This window comes from Delphinus delphis, chromosome 2 (genome assembly GCF_949987515.2).
Source record: "Delphinus delphis chromosome 2, mDelDel1.2, whole genome shotgun sequence".
NCBI lineage: Eukaryota > Metazoa > Chordata > Mammalia > Artiodactyla > Delphinidae > Delphinus > Delphinus delphis.
This window is the reverse complement of record NC_082684.1, coordinates 152,189,100-152,212,917: the sequence shown is the minus strand read 5'-3', so window position 1 is coordinate 152,212,917 and position 23,818 is coordinate 152,189,100. Positions and strand designations below refer to the sequence as shown.

General features: G+C 37.3%; 1 long non-coding RNA gene across 1 annotated transcript in view; it reads left to right on the top strand.

Moving 5' to 3' along the window:
* The window catches only part of LOC132419865 (uncharacterized), a 55,660-nt gene extending 37,886 nt beyond the window's left edge, over window positions 1-17,774 (top strand). The window contains exon 3 of the long non-coding RNA XR_009518262.1: window positions 17,688-17,774. This is a non-coding gene — a long non-coding RNA (uncharacterized lncRNA). The remainder of the gene's footprint in view (window positions 1-17,687) is intronic.
* The last annotated feature ends 6,044 nt before the right edge of the window (window positions 17,775-23,818 follow it).

The window sequence follows — 23,818 nt, the reverse complement described above, 5'->3', positions numbered from 1 at the left end:
TTTGAAATACTTCAGCTTCTCTTGAATCCCAAAATTACCTTTGTGGAGGTCATTCGCTTCCTCTCTTGCTTCTCATGGATTTATCAATGGCTTGTGAAGCCTTGGAACATAAAACCTGTCATGTTCAGTGTTTTGTTTGTTCATTTTTATTGTCCATAAGAACTAGCATTGTGTTTTTTATGTAGCAAATGTTCAATAAGCACTTCTCTTGTTCAGCCAGTTTTTAATGTAGCTTCTTCAAATGATTCTTACAGAGAAGAGGTAGAATTAGATTTGGAATGAGACATGAATTCTTTATAAGACACACGAGAGTAACAGGGTCTAGAAAAAACAGCATCTATTTGGTGGCACTAGTCCCTTTGGACTAAGGAGTTTTGTTTGTTTGACTATTAATGCTTATTTATTTTATTTGATCCTCCTTCCATTATATGCATGTTAGAATTTCAAGTTTTCCAAACAAGTTGTTAACAAATCTGATGTTATTTTCTCTAGGTCTTTATGCTGTGTTCTCTAGCTGACTATTTAAAATTACATCCACTTACCAATAATGCCTGGGATTTTCCTGAAGAGTCCCTTTTAGAAAGGTTGAAAGATACATTCTTGCTCCTAGAGGTATAGTTACACTAAAAAATAGAGCAAAAATTTAAAAAAATGATTACTAAGCTGAGCTCTCCTAGGGAAAAAATGTAAGCCATTAGGATTGGAAGAAAACGATCATTATAAGTTACTGGGGTTAGAAGAACTATCACTCCAAAAAGCATTTTGTAAAAGTGGAGGTGATTTCAGGAGTTTTTCCAGTTTATTATGTATTCAGCATACCACTGCAGTGGATTATTGCCAAACCTTTACACTCTCAGGACATTCTGTCCTTTGAAATTTACATAAAAGTACTCAAATCTCCATCCCATATTTGATGGAAAATTCAATTACCTCTCATATTTCCAAGAATTCTTTGGAAAGTTGGGGTGGGATGGGATAAGGCTCTAATGAAGACCATGGTATATCATGCATACTTATAATTTCCTTTATTCAGTATATTTACAGCTATTAGAAGTTCAGTGTAATCCATCCATATTCAAAGTTACAAAAATTTATCAGAGAACGAAGAGATCGCAGAAATAAAGTTTGCTATTGTTGTGTTGCATTCAAAAGACTCTACTGTAGTTAATATAATCAAAAAAAATTAGTATAGGGAAAGGGTTTTTGATGAGATTTGGGAAATTTAAAAAGCCCATCCTTAAGTGTAGGGGCACCAGCCTACCTTATAAGTCTTCACTTCAGGGTTTTGTCATTGCCATGGTAGTGCAGCCAAGAAATCTGTACCTATTGTTTTTCAGTGTAAATTCCAAATTCCTGGGAGGAACATAGATGGCCCAAATTAGAACAAGGGTCCTATTACTAGAAAGCCTATTTCTGTTTTCTGAGTAGGAACAGAAGGGGCTACTCAAATTCTACTTTTGTACAGTTAGAGTCTTTCTTGGAGAAAGTGAACTGCTGGGTCTTGAGAGCCACCAAAGGAGGTGTCAAATATAAAGATGATTAAGTTTACTTCTTCATTTGTCAGATGAGAACCCTGGCTCTCCTGGGGATGAGTGGTGTATGCAAGGCCACGAGCTGGAGGCCGAGATTTAAGTGGAAGAGATGTCTCCTAATTCCCATTCCTTTACTGAGTCTATCCCACCTGGAGATGAATTAGACTACTTCTATTACAAAATTAGAAGACTGAATAAAATATTAAATCATCAGGATTTTCAGGGGAAAGAGTTCTATTTCTTGAGCTTAAAATCTGAAAAGGTAGTTCAAGTCTATATAATACAAAGGAAGTCCTTCTGTTTTTTGTCATATTTCTTGTCCTATACCACCACTGTGCATTAGAAGCCGTAGGGGTAAAAACTGTTAGAGGAATAAAAAGCATGACACAGCATAATTTTCTCAGCTGCCTAGACTTTAAACTATACCATTATACAGAGTTTAAGATCTTTTCCACTTATGTATTTAATCCGTTTCCCGGCCCTGATCCAACATGCACTCAAGTTTGAGACCCAGGGTCCCAGCCCACTTGCTCATAAAGTTGGGCCTCTAGACAAGCAGCATCAGCATCAGTGGAGAATTCATTAGAAATGCCATTTTTCAAGCGCATCCTGAGATCCACTGAGTCAGAAACCTTGGGGTGAGACCCAGTCACCTCTCTCTCACAAGCCTCCCTGCCTCCAGCCTTAGATACTGACTTCTTAAAAAACACCCCTGATAATTACTTCTTTATAGCCCCAACTTTATTTTTATTTGAGAAAACTAACAGTACATTCTGTATGCCCAGCACTGTTCTCAGTATTTTAGAAATATTAATCGTTTAATCCTCGTGACAGCCCTATAACATAAAAGTGACATTGCCTCAATTTTCCAGGGGAAGCTACCAAGGCCCAGAGAAGCAAGGTCACTGCTGCTATGAGTGGCAGCCCTGGCTCCACGGCAGGCAGGCAGCTGGCTCTCCAGCCCACGCTGTGGAGGGGACGCTGCCTAGAAGCACTCTGGGCATCTTTACTCTAAGCTCTCCTTCTTCTCAACTCACTCAGCTCTTAGACTGAACACATTTTGTTATTCTTGCCACTCACCATCCATTCCCACTTCTTGGAGCAGGAATCTCCCAGTTGTTCCTTGGGAATACTTCCTCACTCTTTTGCTCTAGGACCGAGGGTGGCCACCAGCCAGCAGTATCACATCATCCGCACCTGTTAGAAATGCAGAATCTCAGGCCCTGCCTTCGATCTGCTGAATCTGGATCCACATTTTAATAAGCTTCTCAAGTGAATACAAAGCACATGAGAGTCCTTGAAACACCAGCCTACCATATTCTCACTAACATTCACAGGTGGTGTGGAGTCCGGTGGCAGGATCCAGAAATGAGCACAAGTCTGAAGGAAACCAGTCAGCAGTGGTCCAGCCCCCGAGCTAGAGTGGTTGGTTCAGGATAAGAACATATGCAAGGCAAGGCCATAGGGCAGGTGAAACCTGAGACCTGTAGTTTTATGTGTGTTTTTTGAGTAGAGAAGTTCTTGTTCCTCTGGACTAGCTGTCATAGAGATAGGAGACTAATGATACCAAAATCTGCCATATGGAGCCAGGAAAGGAGGCAAACTGGTGAAGTGGGTCAGAGACATGAACGGGTGCTAAACCCGGGTATGCCTGCAGTGGCTCTTCTCCCTAAACTTCTCATTTTGTGAGCCAAGGGCTGTCCTGTTCTCGCCGGACCCAGTAAGTTCCTTGAGAGGGTAAGAGCTACCTTCCAACATTTTTGTAACTGCTAGGCACCTTGTATGGTACAGGATAATGAATACACAATCTGTGCTGATTAGGGAAGAATGGGTGTGAGAGCATTGATAGACAATGTTCTTAAAATGGTCAGAGGAGGGAGAGTATTTGTTCAACTAATAGTCAATGAAAACTATCTTGTGCCATAGATGAGGGTACATTGGTGGAGAACAGTCAGCCAAGATATATTTGCTGACATCGAAGACACAGTCTCATGGGGAAAATGGTAGTAATTTTAATTTTCAATACATGTAGGCTAATCCTTGTCTCAGTGCATTCGGGCAGCTGTAACAGAATGGACTAAGACACATTGATAAAAGACTTGCCCTGGGAACTGGGGGTGCTAATGGTCACACACTGGTGTCATTCATAACCAGGAGAGGGCAGATGGTGATGGCAAAGGGTATCATCCTCAGATAGGAGAGCCTTTGGAGGAGGACAGGGAGACCCCCATCTGCCAAGTGTCGTGTCTGTAGTGAATCTAAGTCATGTCACGGTCTGACCCATGTCACACCTGAACAGAACGTGTGACTACAGACTGCAGGGTTCGAAGCTGTAACCTGAGATTAGAAAAATACAATAGAACATGCAGGTCTAATAGAGTATATTATCAGACTACAAATGTATTTTCTCCATTAAAATATAATCCTGGAATAAGTCACTGGATGAGTTTAACAACAGATTGGACATGACAGAAGAAAAATCAATACACTTAGTTATGGATCAATTTGTATTGCTCAACTGAGGAAAAATGAGAAAAATTAAATATATATAGTATGTAATTGCAAAATTACATGAGAAATAGGCAATTCATAGTCAGATAAAAGCTTTAACAGAAAAATCAAATAAAAATTTAACAACGTGAGCAATAAATTCAGCTTTGTGAGTATTTATAAAATTGCACACCCAGTTTCTGCAGTTAAGTTAAAGGGTTAGATGGGAAAAGATTGGAGTAGTTAGGTGTATACCCATGCTAACTAACACCAGGCTCCTGACTTCTAGGAAAGGGAACTCTTTACCAGCCTGCTAGCTGGGCAGGCTGTATTCTAACAAGATTGGCTTGAGTTGTGCGTTTACTTCTTTATGGTCATTAAGCAGCCCAAGTCTTAGTCCCCATTGATACTGGAAATGTGTTGCCCCAAACTGCTTCATGTGACATGGGTAGGAAAGCCCGTTGAATGAAATGACCATGGACATCCAGAGTCCGACACCATGACGTTGCCTTACCTTGACACAGGGACAAGCAGGTGTGAACTTGGCATCATTACTTCTCCATCCTGTTGGTCTGTCCTTGATGACAAATTCACATCTAAAGAGTGTTTTCATGATTCTTCCCTCAGTAATCTCTGCCAAATTAACCCAAAGGGAGCTAGTTCTAGGACATACTGAAGACAAGCGGTTCTGAGACACGTTCTCATGTGAATTAATAGCAAAAACTAAAGAAGGGAAGGAAAAAAAGAAACTTTCCTGGAGTCTTGCCTTCATTTATATCTTCGCATATTTTTCCCGAGGACTTCAATATACTAGTGTTAGAAATACAAACAAAGATTGATGAATTCCGTGGGATGAATACTGGAAGTAATAGCATTTGCCACTGTGAAGTGGTATCAGATTTCTTCCCCACAGGAGCTCTGCAAGAGAGAACACTGGTGCCCTGGCAGCAAGTCAGTTCATTGTGCGGCTCTGCTAGCACGACCCTAATGAGAGCCCAGACTGCAGTTTTGGTTTAGGATTCACTGACAGTTTGAGTGTGGGCTCAGTCTCTCTGCTACTACTGGAATGTGAGTTGCATGCTGAATTAATTAGCAAAAAAGAGGTTTGAGCCTATTTTGGCTATTTCTAGTTCTCTCCATTCAGTTTATTTTCATTGGCATATTTTCTTTTCATATCTTCATCCAAAGCTCATTTGCATATGATTTATTTGCATACTGAGATCATTTTGAGGAATAAAAGACTTGTAAAACACTAGGAATCGGTTACTCCAAGTAATTCTTGATTAAGGTGTGTCCTTTAGAATCGGACAGAATTCCCGCATTTTAATTTTTAAATCCCACCTGGCTAGCTTTCCCTTGCTTACAGCTCATCTTTTGCCTCTCTGCAAACATGAAGAACACTTTCTATTTCTTGCTGTAAATTAATGCTATTTATATTTTAGAAATTCCACATCCCTTCACAAGTCACTTGAGACCCAGTGGCGAGAATGAATTACCCTCAGCTGTCTGTCTCTCTCCTGACAGGTTGGCCTGGAAAGCAGCTTGCCTGGAGCAGAATTCATTGTTATTTCACTATCTGAGAGGTAGCAAAAGACAGTTTTACAAATTTCTAAAATGAGGCATGAAAGGAAATTCAACAGAAACTGATTTTTCCCTTTTTTAAAAATCCTTGACTTTGACCAAATTAGTAGGGATTGACATATTTGAACTGCTTAGTGTCCATACCGTTGTATTCCCTTGAAATGGAATCTTATAATCATTGCTCTAGGGAGAAATATATTAAGGGTTATTGGCAAACACGTTTCCCCTGATTTCTTTTTATCCTAAAATAAAAAGATGAATTAAGACATAGCACATATATTAGCATCAAGTATTTGGTATAGCTCTCACCTTGCAAGCTCAAGTAGTGATTGGTACCCCATAGTGACCAATTACAATACTTGGGCTGAAATTGTACAATTTTAAATTAGTAGGATGACTAAACTGAGGATTTAAAACAACAAAAAATGTTTAATTTCTAGACTAATGAAATAACAGGAAGATATCTGAAGTGAATATTAGTATATGTTATCTGTAGTAAATGTTACCAATTAATATGGAAATCCATGTTCTTCTATTCATCCTAGAAATAAATCTGCTATGTTCTGATTATCTCTATAATAATTATGCAGCTCAATACAGTGTTAATCCAAGAAATCGAAACAGCATCTCTTCACGATTTCCTTGTTCCTTGAGTAAGCCAAAGGCAAACAAGTGAACAGTTGAGATGCTCAGAGTTGCCCAAGTGCCCTGGGGAATGTCAAAGATAAACAGATTTCCCTACCATTAGCCCTCAAAATCCTCCATTTACATTGCATGTTCATGTTTAAGGAGAGGGAATTTCCAACCCCGGTAATAACATTTGAATCAATAGAAACTGCAATCTTGCCTCTATTTGTATTTTTAAAATTAACTTTTATCACAGTGCTTTCCCCAGTTAATAATGGTAGTAATGGAATAATTTCAATAATAACGAATATTTATCTAGCTCATTGGGATGTGCCAAATGTCTATGAAGCACTTTTTTTCATTACTTAATTCTCACAACAACGACGTGAGGTTGGCAGCTCCATTGTACAGGCAAAAAGAGATATGGAGGTTTGAGAGAGTAAATGGTGAATCTGGGGTCCAAATGAAGACATCCTTAACCCGGTGCCTGAAGTCTTAGACACCTAATGCTTTCATTAATCATCAGTTTCATAGTAACAGATAGTAATTTAATTAAAAGATTTTTGTTTAAGTTCTCCTTTTAAGTGATTAATGTAACAAGTTTCTTAGTAATCACTTGTAGCCTAGAACTTGGATCTCATCCTGGAGCCAAATTTACCTTCTACTAAAACAAGTTCTGTTGATTTCATTGTATAGTTTTTCTCTAATACATTCTTTTCTCTCACTCTCCATCCTTACAGCACAGGTCAACCTACAAACATTTCTTACTAAAAAAAGTCTTCTAAGTGATATACAGGGCCACTGGGCAGCACACTTCACAATCTATTCTCTATTCCATAGTCAGAGGCAGCTTTTTAGAACACAAGTTTGATGTTAAATACCCAATCAGAACAGTCCATTGATGTCCCATTGATCTTAGGATAACACCACAACACTTAAAATGGCTTTAGGGTTTTGTGTGGTCAGCCCACTGAGGAACAAGCAGCCTTCTTCATACCTCACCCCGAAGGTCCAGCCCCGCTGCCCTTCTTCTCATCCCCTGGTGCCCACACTGCTTTGACTGACCTCCAGTGTGTGTATATGCTCTTCCTCCTACCTAAATTGCTTCTCCTCTTCCACCGCTAACCCCTATTCACTCCCAGATATCAACCAAATTGTAATTTTCCCCACAAAGCTTTCCCTGACCTCCCTGAATACTTCAAACTCCCCATGATAATCTGGTATAATCCCATGTCTCTCTTATTAGCATTTTTCTCAGATATGTAAAATCTGCCCCTGCACTGTGTGCCCCATGAGGGCATGTACACAATACACACAACAGAAAATATTAGCATCAAGAATATGTAAATACTTCAAACTAATACAAAAAGCACAAAAATATAATAGAAAAGTGGGCCAAAGATATGTAGTGACATTTCACAAAAAATAAAACCCAGATAGGCAATAAAAATGTAAAGAGTTTTCAACATCAGTGGTGGTTAGGAACATAAAACCAACACCACAATGAGATCTCATTCATTTGGCATCTAATTTAATCTGAAAATAACAGGAGAGTACGGATAAACAGGATATTTTATATATTGCTATCGGGAGTAAATTTGTACATACAGTATGGAACAAAATGTGCCATTTCTATTTAAGTACAATATTTGTATTCCATACGAAACAGCAATTCCACTCCTGGTAATATTTTTAATAAAAACCACCTCACATGTTAAGAGAAGAAATTTACAAGACTATTCACAGGTGCAAGTAGCAAAATTTCTGAAAATCCTTTGATAAGATAGTGTATTAAAAGGTGATTTTTTTTAAAACAGGGAACAATTAGTAAAACAATTTTGATCAATCCGTACTGTAGAATATTATGTAACCATTAAAAAATGGTTATGCCTAGGGCTTCCCTGGTGGCGCAGTTGTTGAGAGTCCGCCTGCCGATGCAGGGGACGCGGGTTCGTGCCCCGGTCCGGGAGGATCCCGCATGCCGCGGAGCGACTGGGCCCGGGAGCCATGGCCGCTGAGCCTGCGCATCCGGAGCCTGTGCTCCGCAACGGGAGAAGCCACAACAGTGGGAGGCCCGCATGCCGCAAAAAAAAAAAAAAAAAAAAAAAAAAATGGTTATGCCTAGATTTATGTATATGATAGATAAACATGTATGTCTACATATATAGATGTAGGTGTAGACATAAACATAGGTATAGATTTTTCTATTATGAATATTGATTAGATGTAAGAAAGGAGGTCAGATTAAAATATATATATATGTAGATATATATTATGTACATGGAATATATATGAATATATGTAAGGCTATAGAACATAATATAATAGTTCTTTCTATTTTAACAAAACCTAATCTTCTTTAAAGTAATTAATGCCTAGTAATAAATGAATTTAGATTCATTTTAGTGTGTCTGAATTTCCTAACTCTATTACATCTCATTTGCCTGAAACATCTTTTAAATCAATTTGATCTCTCCAGAATTTAGCTAACCCAGAAATTTGTTAAATCTATACTTGCTTTCTTATATGCTTCATTTCTTTTAAAATTAGGGCATTAGTTTTTGCTTGATATTAAATAATTATATCCTCCAGCTTATAAAATATTAAATTATGGCTATATTTAAATTAAAAATGACTAAGCAAACATTTTTGGATGTCTGAGTTTTAGTCCTAGATGTAGCTCCATAAATCTGGATATGAGACATTTCAAGCAAGACCACTGCTTAAGAATTATCTTGGATTTACGGATAATACATTTACATGTTAAAATCTCATTTTTTGTACATATAATTTCTACTGCTTTTTCCCGGGTCCCTTTCTACCTTTCAACTATAATTTTGGTTAGACATTATTTCCATCTTATGTTCTCCAGGAACTTAAAAATGTATATTCTTACATACAGTGAATAAACTAGGAAGATCATCTACAGAAATAAGAAAAATGAATGTGTATATTTTCTTAATACAGACTATAATTTAGAAATATAATATTAGGGGAAAATTTTCCAAGAATAATTCACTCTTTAAACTTTGGTTTAAATATTCCAAACCAATATCTTGAACCATTTTTTCTCACTAGTTTCTTCAGAGTAAAACCTATCCCGAAATTTTTGGGTTGGGAACTTATTATAAGACCTCAAAAGGTTTTGGGCAATAAATATTATTTACAAAGCAAGTGTTTTGATGAGTTAAACGTTTCAGAGTCAGAAACACATGGACTGACTTTCCCTACAATTCAAAAGAATATAAAATTCAAGGAAGAATGATCTGCTAAAACTTCTTTTGTTTTGCCAAATTCAGACTGTTTGAAAATCACTTAAAATATTTATTGGACCCAGTTGAGCACTACTTAGGTATTCTTTATATATAGATGTCTATATATCTATATCTGTGTCTATATTTATATCTAAACATGTAAGGATGACTAAGAAGAATGTTGTCAGTTCTCAGATATATTGTTGCTATCATGGGTCCATTCTTTCCTATTTGTTTCAATGCTTTGATTTCCCCTTATTGATTCAATGCAAATCATTTGATGACCCAATATTGCATGCTTAAATTAATTTAAAAGGATTAAATAATGGACTGCAACTTACAGTATTTTTATGCTTATTTATTATTTTCTTAAATAACCAAGGCAGTCATCAATCAAAAATGATAGAAAATTCTTGAATTCCACATCTCTTTGAAGTCTTTATCAGTATTTTTTGATTATTTTGAGAAGTTTGCCCTTTGACATATCTAATAATTGACATAATCAAATTACACAATATGTAGCTATATATTATATAATTCAGTTTTATCATGGAGATTGAAAATCACTTAAAAGACAGTGTCATTTTTAGAAGACTTGTTATGATAATCCTGACCACTGGTATGAAAAAAAAAGTGCTATCCTATCATGACATACTAAGTTGTTTGCTTATTCTCCTTTGTTAAAAAAAATTAAACTGTCTACAGAAAAGTAAGCAAGATAACAAAAATTTAAAGTATCTGAGATAGAAGGAATTTTAAAATTTAGGGAGAAGTATAAACTAAGATACAGTATCAAACAGCATTCCCTAGTTTGCTAAATATGTTCCATGAGGCAGTACCCATGCAGGTGCATCGCGCGCGCACACACACACACACACACACACACACACACACACACGGACACTTTCTGAGACAAGGAAGCCTGGAAAATACTGCAAACTCTACTTTTCAGCCTTTTAAAGGCTCTGAAAACTCCGGAAGTAAAAATAAAAAGCCAGAAGACCCAGACTTGATATTCAGCGCCACTTCATCCACAGTTTCCCAAACTTGGAACACATCAGAGAATCTTTTCTTGACCAATACCTAAAGTTATACCCCAGAATTAGATTTTTGTCAACCTGCTGTGGTAAATAGAGCCAGAGAATCCTATGGATATTAATTATTTGACCCTGTACTTTGTAGCAGCTAGCATAAAAAGGAGATCTGATTGATTAAATATTTTCTGGTGTCAGTATGTAAAAAGGGAACTATAGGAAAGTAAGGTTTTATAAAATAGGAGCTATGTCACTGTGGTTTCATGCCATAGCTCCTAAAAGAGGCTGGGGCCTGTTGAAACATTGCCCCTCTGAATATTTAGACTTGAATGAGTACTATAAGGTATAGAGTTAGGTTATTGCAGTCAGTTATTTTACCAATAACATAGTCAATTTAACTTACAGAATATTTTTCTTGTTTCTTTGCCTTAGTGAGCAAGCAGTACATGCTCATTCATAATGTGCAAAAATGCATAAAACTACAAGAAATAGAGTGAAACTATCTTAAATTTTATCACATAGATGGATATGCGAATGCATCATTGAAGGTCGTCTGTATGCATGTAAACATATTATGTCATTGACCAATGCTTTGCATTCAAATGCTTCCAGACATTTCTCTGTGCACATTTACATAGAAAGATATATAGATATTATCCATCTAGGCAGTATGATATTTATATATATAATCATGTGTGTATCTATGCGTGTGTGTATACATACACGCATTGATATATATACATAAAAATATGCACAACATTATATTACACAATGGATTTGTAATATACTCTTTTTTAAATTCAACTGAAACCATGACACTGCCACGTATTCATACTCTATTTCCCTAAGCAAATTACTCTCCCAAACTCCAAAATTACTTGTTAATACCTTCTACACATTTTTTCAGCTATCTCCCAACAAAAACAAACTCAACAGATGATCTCATCCTCAATTTCACAGAAAAGAAAACATAAATGCATCTGCCAGTAAACCTCACTGCTTTCTTTGAAGTCTACAAAATGCTTGCATTGGTGTCCACGCTTCCCTCTTTCTTTTGTATGAAAGAGGTAGGTGAGCACTTTGATGTCTAAATCAGAGCCCTCTCCCTGAATCTCACTTTCCCCCACTCTTTTTGCACTATCCCCTGTCTCCTGAACTTGCCAGTTATACTATTAAAAAGCAAACTCAAGAAGCAGTACTACCTTTAAAAAAGTTGAATTCCCCTTAACCCATAGCATCTCCAGATAGCATTCTTTGTCTTCTCTCATCTCCAAAGTCAAATTCCTTGAAAGTTTTATCTATTCTGTTTCCACTTCCTCCCTTTCCAGTCTCCTTGAATCTACCCAAGTCAGGCCTATTGAGAATTTTTTTGAAAAGGGTGGAGGGAGGTGAGGTGCTTTTCTAACCAGCCCTTTCAGCACTATTCAGAACAGTCTCTTGTTTTATAGTTTCTTTTAAACAGTTCCCGTGCTCAGCATCTGTAATTTCACACTCTCCTGACGGCATCCTACTGCAGGGTCCTATTTATATCCCTTCCTGGCTCCTCACCATCCTCCTGACTCAGAATGAAGAAGTCTTTAAGACCATCCAAGCCCTCCTCTTCTGTCTCCCTGCATGCTCCCCCCAAACAAACAGTTCTTTCTAGTCTCTGGTTTCAATTACCCCCAGCATGCCAGCACTCCCTGCCCTGACTTCTCTTCTGGGGGCCATCTCACAGATCACAATGCTCACTTGACGTCTCCACTCGGATGTCTCAGAGGCTCCTCAAAAGCAACACGATCAAAATAGAATTTATGACAATCCCCACTAAACTGCTTGTCTCCCGTTGTTCCTCATATTTACTGAAATGTCCCCATCTCCCCCAGGCCTCTCCTTTGCCTTCAGCACTCATGTCCACTCAACCAGTAAGGTCTGTTGACTCTTCCCCTTAAATAATTACAGGTTTGTTTTTAAAAAAAAGAAACAAATAAAATCTCTCTTTTTCTTAGCACATAAGGTTAGAAGGCAAATCGAAAAATAGGTGTAAGTCTGTAGAGAAATGTTATCAATTGTCCACTTGCCTGGCTTGCCAAGGAAAAGTATTTCAAGTTGCTTTTTTAAATTTCTTAATGGGTCTCTCAAAACTAAGGGAAAATATATGATGTCTGTGAAATATATTAATTATCAGATGTTTCAGCTCTCAGCAGATTCCTTTTCTATTTACTCCCTTCACCAGTCTATGAAGCAGCCATTGTGAGTGGAAGGTACAATACACTCTTATGTACTGAGTGTATTGGCACAGTACAGCTCTTACACCATGAGGTTGTCATGCTAAGGAATGATAATTTTCCATCACGGTAGCCATTTCTCTCAAAAAATTCCAATTATGTTATGGCGAATGTAAATCTTGACTAAGTAGATGAAAAATAGTTCTGTAGAAATCATTCTTTTAAAATGTTCTTGTTGATAATATCATGTTTTATAATTGTCTTCATTTGAAGTTTTTTGAGCAATATAATTATGGACAGTATTTCATAACCAGTCATGTGCCATGATAGCAACTGTGTCATATTGAAATGAGTTTAAACGAAATTAATAGGAATATGATTACATGAAATTTGAAAACTATTCCTATCTACCATAATACGCTCATTTTCAAGTAATAATAGTTGTCTCAAAATTGTGTATTTTCACACAGAATCCATCTTAGTTTCCAAAACACTTCTGAGAACTCAGTAAAAATACTTGCAGTAAATTATAGCCCAGTTAAATCTGTCAAAGCATTCATAAAAGGTCACAACTCTGCATATCAAGCGGCACAGACTTGATGAGGGCAGAGGTTGCATCTATCTTCTTTATGACTGTATTGGATGCCTAGAACAGTGCTTTGACCATAGTAGTCCTCAATAAATACTTGCTAAATGACTATATACATATGAAAAAGTATGATGTCCACATGTCTGTATGGACTAAACATTAAAGTTCTAATGGCATATTTCACTTTCCTCTGCAGATATCACACATCTTTAATTCTAGAAATAATCTGCTAGGAGAGTAGCCTCACCTAAATAATAAGCTTATTTGATGATTTCTTTTTAAAAATAAAATATTACTAAATTTGAAAATTAGGTTTGAATAATGTCTAGGGTAGTGGTTCTTAAACTTTAGCATCATCAGAATCAACTAGAGATACTGTTAAAACATTGGGTGGTAGACCATGCATCACACAATTTCTGATTCTGGGATGGAATTGAGAATTTGAATTTCTAACAAATGTCCAGGTGATACTGATGCTGCTGATCCAGGAAGCACACCTTGACAACCACTGATCCAGGGCATTTTCATTTACATAGGATTCAGTATCGTATTTAATATATGAAGAAGGATATGAGAAGGAGCAGCAGCAACAAAATAAACTCATTTCCATTTCTTTTGCATTTTATGTGCATTACACCCAGCACTCAAATAAGTGAAAAATAAGTTGTGTAAAATAGAAGAAAAAACACTTCAAAAGTCAAGGTTTTTGGATTTTGAAAAGGAGCATCATGGTTTCTTTACTGTATATGTTAAGTACTGAGACCACACTTTTTTATTAGCATTTTGTGGTAGCGCATGAAATAACATCAATAGATATTGGATTTTTCTCAGTATATATAAACTATCAATTATCTTTCAAAAACAAACAGCTAGGACTTTCAGTCTGAACAGGATGCCATAGACTTGTTTCACCTTGCTTCTTCACACTAAGTACAACTATAATTCCTGGAAATTATGCAAAAGACAACTGAAAGGGAACTCTGAAAGGTGGTAAGAGGAAGTTGAACTAACATGGAACCCCAGGGCTGAAGGAACAACACGGTAGCATCAGATTAACCAATTCTACCAAAATGACACACCAAAAGCTCTGAAAATTAAACTGTCATTGGAAGCACAACACACAAAAGTAGGTCAGTACCAGTGTAATAAATCTAAATAGGGTAATCACCTGCTAAAATAAAAGATTTAAATAGGACATGGAATCTCCTAACATAAGACAATGTCCAGAGTACAATGAAAAATAACCCATCATGCCAAGAACCCAAGAACCAAGAAAACCACAACTTGAATGAGAAAGACAAGCAACTGATTCCAGCATCAAGATACATCAGATGTTGGTATTACCTGACAATGATTTTAAAGCAGTCATCATAAAATGCTTAGATAATCAATTACTAATTTTCTTGAAACAGATGGAAAAGAGAATTTCAGCAAAGAAATAGAAACTGAAAAATTAACTAAATGGAAATTATGGAACCAGAAGTTACAATAACAGCAAAAAAACCAAAACAAACAACAAAAAAGAAAACCTTGCTGGATAGGCTTGATAGTAGAGTGCAGATGACAGAGGGTAGGAGTGAAGAACTTGAGCAATGATCAAGAGAATTCACCCAAGTTGAACAACAAAAGAAATAGACTGAAAAAGAAAAAAAGGAACAGAGACTCAGAGACCTACAGGACACTAGCAAAAGATCCAATGATTGTATTATTACAGAAAGAGAGTAGGACTGAAAGATTAGTCAATGAAATAATGGCTGAAATGTATGTAAAACTATAAAACTTTTAGAACAAATAGATAGTAAAAAATTTTCAGGATTGAGGAAGGTTAGACAAAGAGTTCTTACAATTGACACCAAAAGCATGATCCTCAAAGGAAGAATTAATAAATTGGACTTAAAAATTAAAAACTATTCGTCCATGAAAGCCCATGTGAAGAGGATCAAAAGACAAGATACAGCCTGGGAGAAAGTGTTTGCAAGCCACATCTGAAAAAAGATTGGTAACTAGAGTATATAAAGAACTCTCAAAATTCAACAGTAAAGAGAGAATCCAGGGCTTCCCTGGTGGCGCAGTGGTTGAGAGTCTGTCTGCCGGTGCGGGGGACACGGGTTCGTGCCCCGGTCCAGGGGGATCCCACGTGCCGTGGAGCGGCTGGGCCCGTGAGCCGTGGCCACTGGGCCTGCATGTCTGGAGCCTGTGCTCCGCAACGGGAGAGGCCACAGCAGTGAGAGGCCCACGTACTGCAAAACAAAACAAAACAAAACAAAACCAAAAACAACAAAAAAAGAAAGAATCCAGTTCAAAAAACGGGCAAAAGACACAAAGAGACATTTCACTGATAAAGGTATATAGATGGCAAATAAACACATGAAAATATTTTTGATGTCACTATCCATTAGGAATATGCCAATTAAGACCACCATGAGAGGTCACTCACTATACACCTATGGGAACAGCTAAAACAAACATAAATAGTGACAATACCAAAGGTTGGTGAGGAAGTATGGAAATTGGATCACTCCCACATTGTTGGTGGCAATGTGAAATGCCACAACCACTCTGAAATAGTTTGGCAATTTCGTATAAGCCTAAACATGCAATTAACATAAAACCCAGTGAACACACTCAGGCATTTATCCCAGAGAAATGAAAACTTATTTTCATAGGTAAAACAGTATACAAAAGTGAAGAGCAATTTTCTTTGTAACAGCCAAGTAACTGGAAATGACTCAGATGTATTTAATCAAGTGGATGGTTAAATAGTCTACAACTGGGGCCCCCAACCCCTGGGGCTTCAGACCCCTAGCGGTCAGAGGCCTGTTAGGAGCCAGGCCGCACAGCAGGAGGTAAGCTGAGGGAGTGAAGCTTCATCTGCCGCTCCCCCATTGCTCCCCATTGCTCACATTACTGCCTGAACCATCCCCCGACCACTCTGTCCATGGAAAAATTGTCTTCCACAAAACCAGTCCCTGGTGCCAAAAAGGTTGGAGACTGCTGGTCTACAACACACATTCCATGGAGTATTTACTCAGCACTACAAAGTAATGAGCTATTGATATATGGAACAACTTGATGACTCCCCAGGAAGTTATGATGAGTTAGTGGAGAAAGTCAATCCCACAATGTTACATACACATTATTCCATTTACGTAACAGTTTTGAAATAACAAAATTTGGGAAATGAACATATTAGTGGTTGCCAAGGTTTAAGGATGGGGGGTGGGTGGGTATAGTTACCAAAGGGCAATATGATGGATCCTTGTGTTCAGTTCTTGACTGTGGTGGAGGACACACAAAGCTATACATGGGATAAAATTGTCACACACACACAAGTACAGATAAAATGTGGATAATCTGAATAAGATGGACGGGTTGTATTAATGTCAAGATCCTGGCTATAATATTGTACTGTAGTTTTACAAAATGTTAACAATGAGGAAAGTATTTCTTACAACTGCATGTGAATCTACACTTATCTCAGTAAAACATCTCAATTTAAAAGTACAAGTAACATAACAGGTGAGGCAGCAGTTTTTCAAGAGGCATATCTGGATAAAAGTCCATTGTTCTGAACCCAAGGAGTCCACAGTGGGTGGAAACAGATGTGTGCTCAACATCAGCCCATAGACACAAAACTTATCCTGAAGTCTTGGAACTTGGTTCAAGAGCTATTCAATCACCCTTCCCACCTCCCTTGGCTTGCTTCACACATTGTTCTAATTAGAGAGCCATTTCCTCTGCACAGCTGTTTTCAATTTGAACAAACCACAGTGACGTTCAGAGAGACAACACGGCCCTTCTCATCTTCAGTAAAGACCTCTCCCCGAAGCCATATGAGTTAAATCTTTGGGGGCAGTTTTTATGAATGCATTGAAAAAGACAAAAGGCCTCCAGGAAACAGATAACATGTTGTTCTAGAAAAAAGAAAAAAATCTATTCTGTAAACTAAATAGTAAGCCACTCTTTATACATGTTCCTTCCCATAAATTAAAACTTAGGAATGACAAGTACAAAATGAGCAAAAACATGCTGACCTGGACTTTGAACAGGATGAATCAATTTTATAAAATATATAAAATGCAAGTTTTATTCTTGCCTTAATTTCTCTCATTATGGCAACTTCTCTGTTATAAAAAATGTTTATGGGTTGGTTCTGATGATAAAAGTAGGATAGTATGTGTTCATTTTAAAAGTTGAGAGAAGAAAAAGAGTATAGGGAAGGAAACCAGCCCCAGTCACAGTCCTACCACACGAAATTAACCTTGATTATTGTTTTGTTTTAATTCCTTCAGGCATTTACTCCTGTGTTTGTGTATTTAACTGAGTTACAACTACATGCAGATCTTAAGGTCCCTCCCAATGCACTTTTACAGGCATGTACATCCTGGATCCATAACCCTGATCCTGATCCGGGACACTCCTCGGCTTCCAACCGGCTTCCTACCCTACTTCCCAACAATAACTCCCACCTCAAGGTAACCTCTATCCCGATCTCTAGACAAAAGAATGATTTTGCCTGTTTTGGAATTTCATAGAAATGGAATGTGTGCTTTTGTGTCTGACTACAATGTCTCAACATGACGTTAGTCAGGCTTGCCTTGTTGCAAGCCACAGTGGTTTGTGGGGTGTTCTCCGGTGTTAATATTCAAAGGTTCATGTATCCCTCTCCTGAGATGAGTATGGAGGTTGATCTCACTGTGGGACTTTTGTGAGCAGGGCTGCTTTTGGCAGACAAAAGGTATCCCATCTATTGCATATGTATCTGGGAGTAAAATGAATGAACCAGAAGGGGATATATGTTCAGTTTTAGTTGATACTGCTAATTTTTGAGAGTTCCAGTGCTTCCCATTCTTGTTGACATTGTGTGTCCTTTTAATTTTAGTCAGTGGTGATAACATAATTGTAAACCAAAATAAGAACATAGTTAATCTAGAATTTTGTATCTTGTGCATGACGTCATGATCATTCACACAGATTTGTTTCGTATCCTCATGAAATGCTTAGTTTTGACTTTTGGTTATTATAATCTCTGATAGCTTGATTAGCTATCGGAACAAAAGCAAGAACATCTTATAGAAAGGGCTCACAAAAATGTCTAAAGTAATCACATGTTATGGGATTTTAAAGTTACTTTCAATATCACAGACAGTATGTTTGAGGGGGGGTAGGGTGTGCATCTTCGTGTATTTAAAATAACCACTGTATTCTGTAAGGAAGTACATTTTATCAAAACAATTACCATGATTTGGTGGGCCTAAACTTATAAAACAGTTTTCAAACCAATGATATTTTAAAGGTATTTTGAATTAGAATATGATTCATATGATATGATATATAAGGTATGTTAGATATAACACAGACTTGGTGTAGAACACATTTTAAATCATTTTTAATTGGTTTTTGTTTTGTTTTTTCTCTAGTTTTATGTAAATATCTATGATTGAGAATAGAATTAGTATTCTACCATGAAATTAATAAAAATAATTTTAAAAATCTTCATGTAAAACCTGCCAGAAACTAAAATTTAATTACCAATATGCTATATTAAGAACCCTATTTATACCATTTTAATTATGTATGCAACACTGTACTGTTATTGTTTTATTTCTCTTCTTCTTCCTGCCTTTATTTTTTTCTAGCTTAGAGATTTCTCCTTTTTTTCCTTTTTGTGGTTTTGTTTTTGTACACATAGAACATTTTCTCTGCTGCTAAATAGTTCTTATATATTAAAGAGAATACAAAGGGAGCTTTACAAAGATTGTCTCTAATCTACAAGGATATGCTTCTTCAAATCTTCCTCTTGGGGAAAGGTATAGATATAAACACACATTTTTATTAACTTGCAAATTTCAAAACTCTCTGATTCAATTATGTACTCTAAGCAGGGGAGTAACCCTGAGCAATAAATACTGAAGTTTACTAATTCATGCTAGATTTCTACTTGTAACGAAGGGTTAGGTGATTACCTTTAAAGCCTTCGATGGTCTGGGACCTATTTGGAATGTGTATTTCATTTCATACCTTCTCTGTAGTTATGACTGAGTGAATTGGATCTCGGGTTCTGTTGCTGACACTGGGCATTGCAGAATTTGTCACAGTCGCTTGCTTTCCTTTTGATATTCACTTGATTTAGAGATGAGGCCAAATCTACATTTTTACTTGTCTGAGGATATTGCAAAAAGCACCACTGTATTTTATTCCAGAAGAGTCTTGTTAATAACCTCTTACGGCTGGTAAAATTGCTCATCGTCTATGTGCCTTATGAAATACTTCTGAATTATGTCAACCCATCACTTCTTCTTCACTTCTCTTTTGGATGCCCCCCTCCCTGCCCCGCCTCTCATCATTCCCTCCCCAGTAAAGACAGACTGCAGTAAAAAAAGAAAACAAACTGTAGCTTTTAAAGGTGAAAATGCAGTCAATCATTTTGCATCCTGGAGATTTCGTAAATGATTTTTTTAGGAATTCAATTGTTTGGTACCTCTAAGATCAATCAAATAGAATATTTTAGTCTGAATGAAAAGAAACGTTTCCGTCAGTCATCCCGATATTTTGTCTACACGATACCCAAAATAAAACTTCAAATAATGTCTTAAGGTACAGAAAACATATTTTATGTGTTCTCACGTATACAACTCCCAAGGAAACTGAGACAAGAAAAATAAGCAGAATTAGGTCAGTTTCTCTCAGGCACATGGTGCTATAGTGTAACAAGCTTTGTGGGCTCTCAGACACTTGGCTAAGATGGTATTTTCATAGCTGTTAAGATGAATATTCATAATATATCAAACTCAAAAGACCCACTACTGAGTGAGTCATCCTCTCCCCCAAACCCGTTTACCTTTGGATTATTTCCATTTCTGTCAAGGCGTTTCCTGTGGAGCAGACCCTTGGCTGGCAGCGGCAGCTGGCGTGCACTCACCCCTGACAGGGCCCGAAGCTCGTAGGAATGGACTCCCCTTTAGTCCAGCAGAAAGTTGAGGGCATTATTCCATGAAGAACATTTTGTCTGGAGAATGTGCTAAAAGGCAACCAGTGTTTCAGGCAAACTGCAGACTAGTTGGAATCAGGAGATGTCTTCCCTGCCCTCCACTGTGGCCAGAGACAGTTTGTCACACTCTTCTTTCTGGAGGGGGAACTGACAAAATTGATACAGGGCTGTAGTCCTGCCATCCTGTGATATTAAACACGTTTCCAGGACAGAGACTTTCACTCAGGAAATCAGAAAGTTCCAAGTGGACTACAGGTGGGGGCTGAATATCTAGAAGGAAACAGAGGCCCATTCATTAGTAGGAGTGTAGAGAGATGCTAGAAAAGACAGTGTTATATCTGAAAAGGATAGAAGGACTTACCTATCTTTCTTGAAATAAGAATTGGTTTTCAGTGCTTGGGAAAGATGGCCAAGTTTAGGACAAAGGCAGAAAAAATGAAGGAGGATGGAGTTAAGAATATTTAGATTGAAAAAATAGAGGTTGGTAGTTGGTTAAGCACCATGCTATAGAGGGCAGGAGCATTATAGGTTATCTGAATTTTCTAACGGGTAAAAACGGAATTGTATGCTACTTTACACATACCTTTGTATTCTCCACTACCTTTTATCAGAAGGAAAATAAATACCTAAGGATTATGATAACAGTGGTTTGAGTAATGAAGCCAATTTTTGGAAGCAAGTTGGTTCTTTTCATGCATTCATCACACAATTTGAGAATTGACAAAATTCCATCTGTACAGGGAGCCACGTGGTCCTGTTGTGTGGAAACACAGCCTGAGATAGAGGCAAATATGGAGGCACTGCCGTGCGTGGCCAGCAAGGTGGAAAGTTTGAAGTCATGCAGAACCCTTCTTCTCTTCCCCAAGAAGGAACATCTGAAGAGTTCCCCAGCCTGATGGCTAATTTCTTAAATGGTTCTGACATCTGCCCTTCCTTTCCACCATCACCAGGGTGATTAGCTTTTAATTACCTTTTTCCAGGGTTAATGTGTCCACTGTAACTCATCCCTCCCTTTGGACCTATCATATATGTCATTGTCAGCTTCATGTTCTGAAAATACTCCTGATACATTGGTTACCGAATAGCCACTACTCTTCTGTTTAGAAAAGTTTAATCCATATTAGCAATACATGTCACTATATTTATGTTTTGCAAATATTTCATATTTTGACATGTATCTCAATGATCTAACCACCAAAAGAGATACAGAAAGTGATTTTTATCCTATGAACAAGGGTTTTTACCTGGACCTTTCTAAGTAATGACTCTTGCCTCCCTCTGCCTTTTGAGCAGAGGGCTGACGGCCTTGGTAGAAAAATCAATTTAACCAAAAGACTAACTCAATTGCTTGGAATCCAGGCTAACTTAGGCAGCACAAATCATGAGACTGGTTAGCAGAAGAACTGACTGTTTAGTAAGACAAGAAAACGTGACTATACAGCTATGCAACATGTATTGATATTAACTACACTGAACTAATCAGAGTCTGTGAGAGAGGCTGCTCTCCTGCAAGGCCCCGAGTTCTCAAGGAGGCTTACTTGGATCAATGTATGTATGGATATTCACACAAGACTAAACAGTTCTCTTTCTTTATATCCTCTTGTGAAAACATCTGGGTCTCGATCCAGGACATCTGTCAGTGGAGACAATATCATCCTCCATAGAGTCTCACAGATCTGCCTTGTTCTGTAACTAAAGTAGATTATTACAATATCAGGGTTACAATGCAAGTTCCCCACAATACTGGAAGTGGTCTGGTCTCAGCTGCCTTGTGTGGCAGCAATTCAGTCCGTCTTTCCTGCATGAAAATTCTAATACTAGGTTATTGAATACTACAGAGAAGGTGTCAGCTGTATGTTTCTGTATCAAAATTATGCAAAGAACCACTTCTAATTTTTTTTATTACATCTCAGTTGGTGTACTATATGCAGCAGTTGGTGTAAAACTGACTAGTCAGTGTGTTACATTAAACAATGTTTAATACTGTTATAATTTTAGTTCTGTTTTTTTTTAAATGGAACTTTTATTCAGATTTTTAAGTTGAATTATTTCTGAAGTGCTCTTTTTTTCTTTTTTTCTTTTTTAATTGAGGTATAGTTGATTTACAAAAAGTACTGTTTTTTTACTTGAACATAGTAATATGTTGTAATGCTTGGATGAAGGGCAATGTACATTTTTTTGACAGAATTTAGTCTTTCAGTTGAATTTGGTCTTAATACAGAATCACTTTCTTGAATGGTCAAATTGGTGTTGAATTGTAATCTGAATTTCACAATTGTTGCCATGAATGTTTTGAGGTCAAATAAAGAAATTACCAGTAGTATGAAGATGTTTACCCTTGTAGACACATCTTCAGTGGGAAAGTGTGAGCTTTATATAAGTGTTTTAAACATTATAACGTTTTATATAAAGCGTATGCTTTATCAGAGTGTAAGATCAGCAAGGTGTTTTTAAGATAAGTTTGTATCTATTTCCAGTGAAATGATAAAGAATTATTGCTGGTAGAAAGGGGCATATACATTTTAGCATCATGTAGGGGTTTAAAACATAAGGCAAGTCACCTCATCAAAGAATATACAGTTGGCAAATAAGCACATGAAAGATGCTCCACATCCTATGGCATGAGAGAATTGCAAATTAAGACAAACCACTACACACCTATGGGAATGGACAAAATCTGGAACACTGACAACACCAAATGCTGGTGAGGTCGTGGAGCAACAGGAACTCTCATTCATTGCGGCTGGAAATGCAAAATGATGCAACCACATTGGAAGACAGTTTGGCAGTTTCTTACAAAAGTAAACATAATCTCACCATATGATCCAGCAATTGTGCTCCTTAGTATTTACTCAAAGGAGCTGAAAACATGTCTACACAAAAACCTGTACATGGATTCATAATTTATTCATAATTGGTAAAATTTGGAAGCAACCAAGATGTCCTTCAGTAGGTGAATGGATAAATAAACTGTGGCACATCCAGACAATGGGCTATTATTCTGAGCTAAAAATGAATGAGCTCTCAAGCCATGACAAGACATGGAGGAAATATAAATACATATTTATAAATACATATTTATAAATACATAAGTGAAAGAAGCCAATCTGAAAAGACTACAGACTGTAGGATTCCAATGCTATGACATTCTAGAAAAGTCAAAACTATGGAGACAGGAAAAAGATCAGTGGTTGCCAGGTAGGAGGGACAGATGGAGAGGTAAATACTTGGAGCACAGAGGGATTTTAGGGCAATAAAGTTATTCTGTATGATATGATAATGGTGGATACATGTCATTATATGTTTGTGAAAACCTGTGGAATGCACAACACCAAGAGTGAACCCTAATGTGAACTATGGATTTTGAGTAATAATGATGTTGCAGTGTTGGGTCATTTATTTAACGAGCATACCATCTGTTGGGGAGTGTTGATAGTGGGGAAGGCCGGGCCTGTGTGGGTGCAGGGGGTATACCTGTTTCTGTACCTTAACCTCGCTTGGCTGTGAACCTAA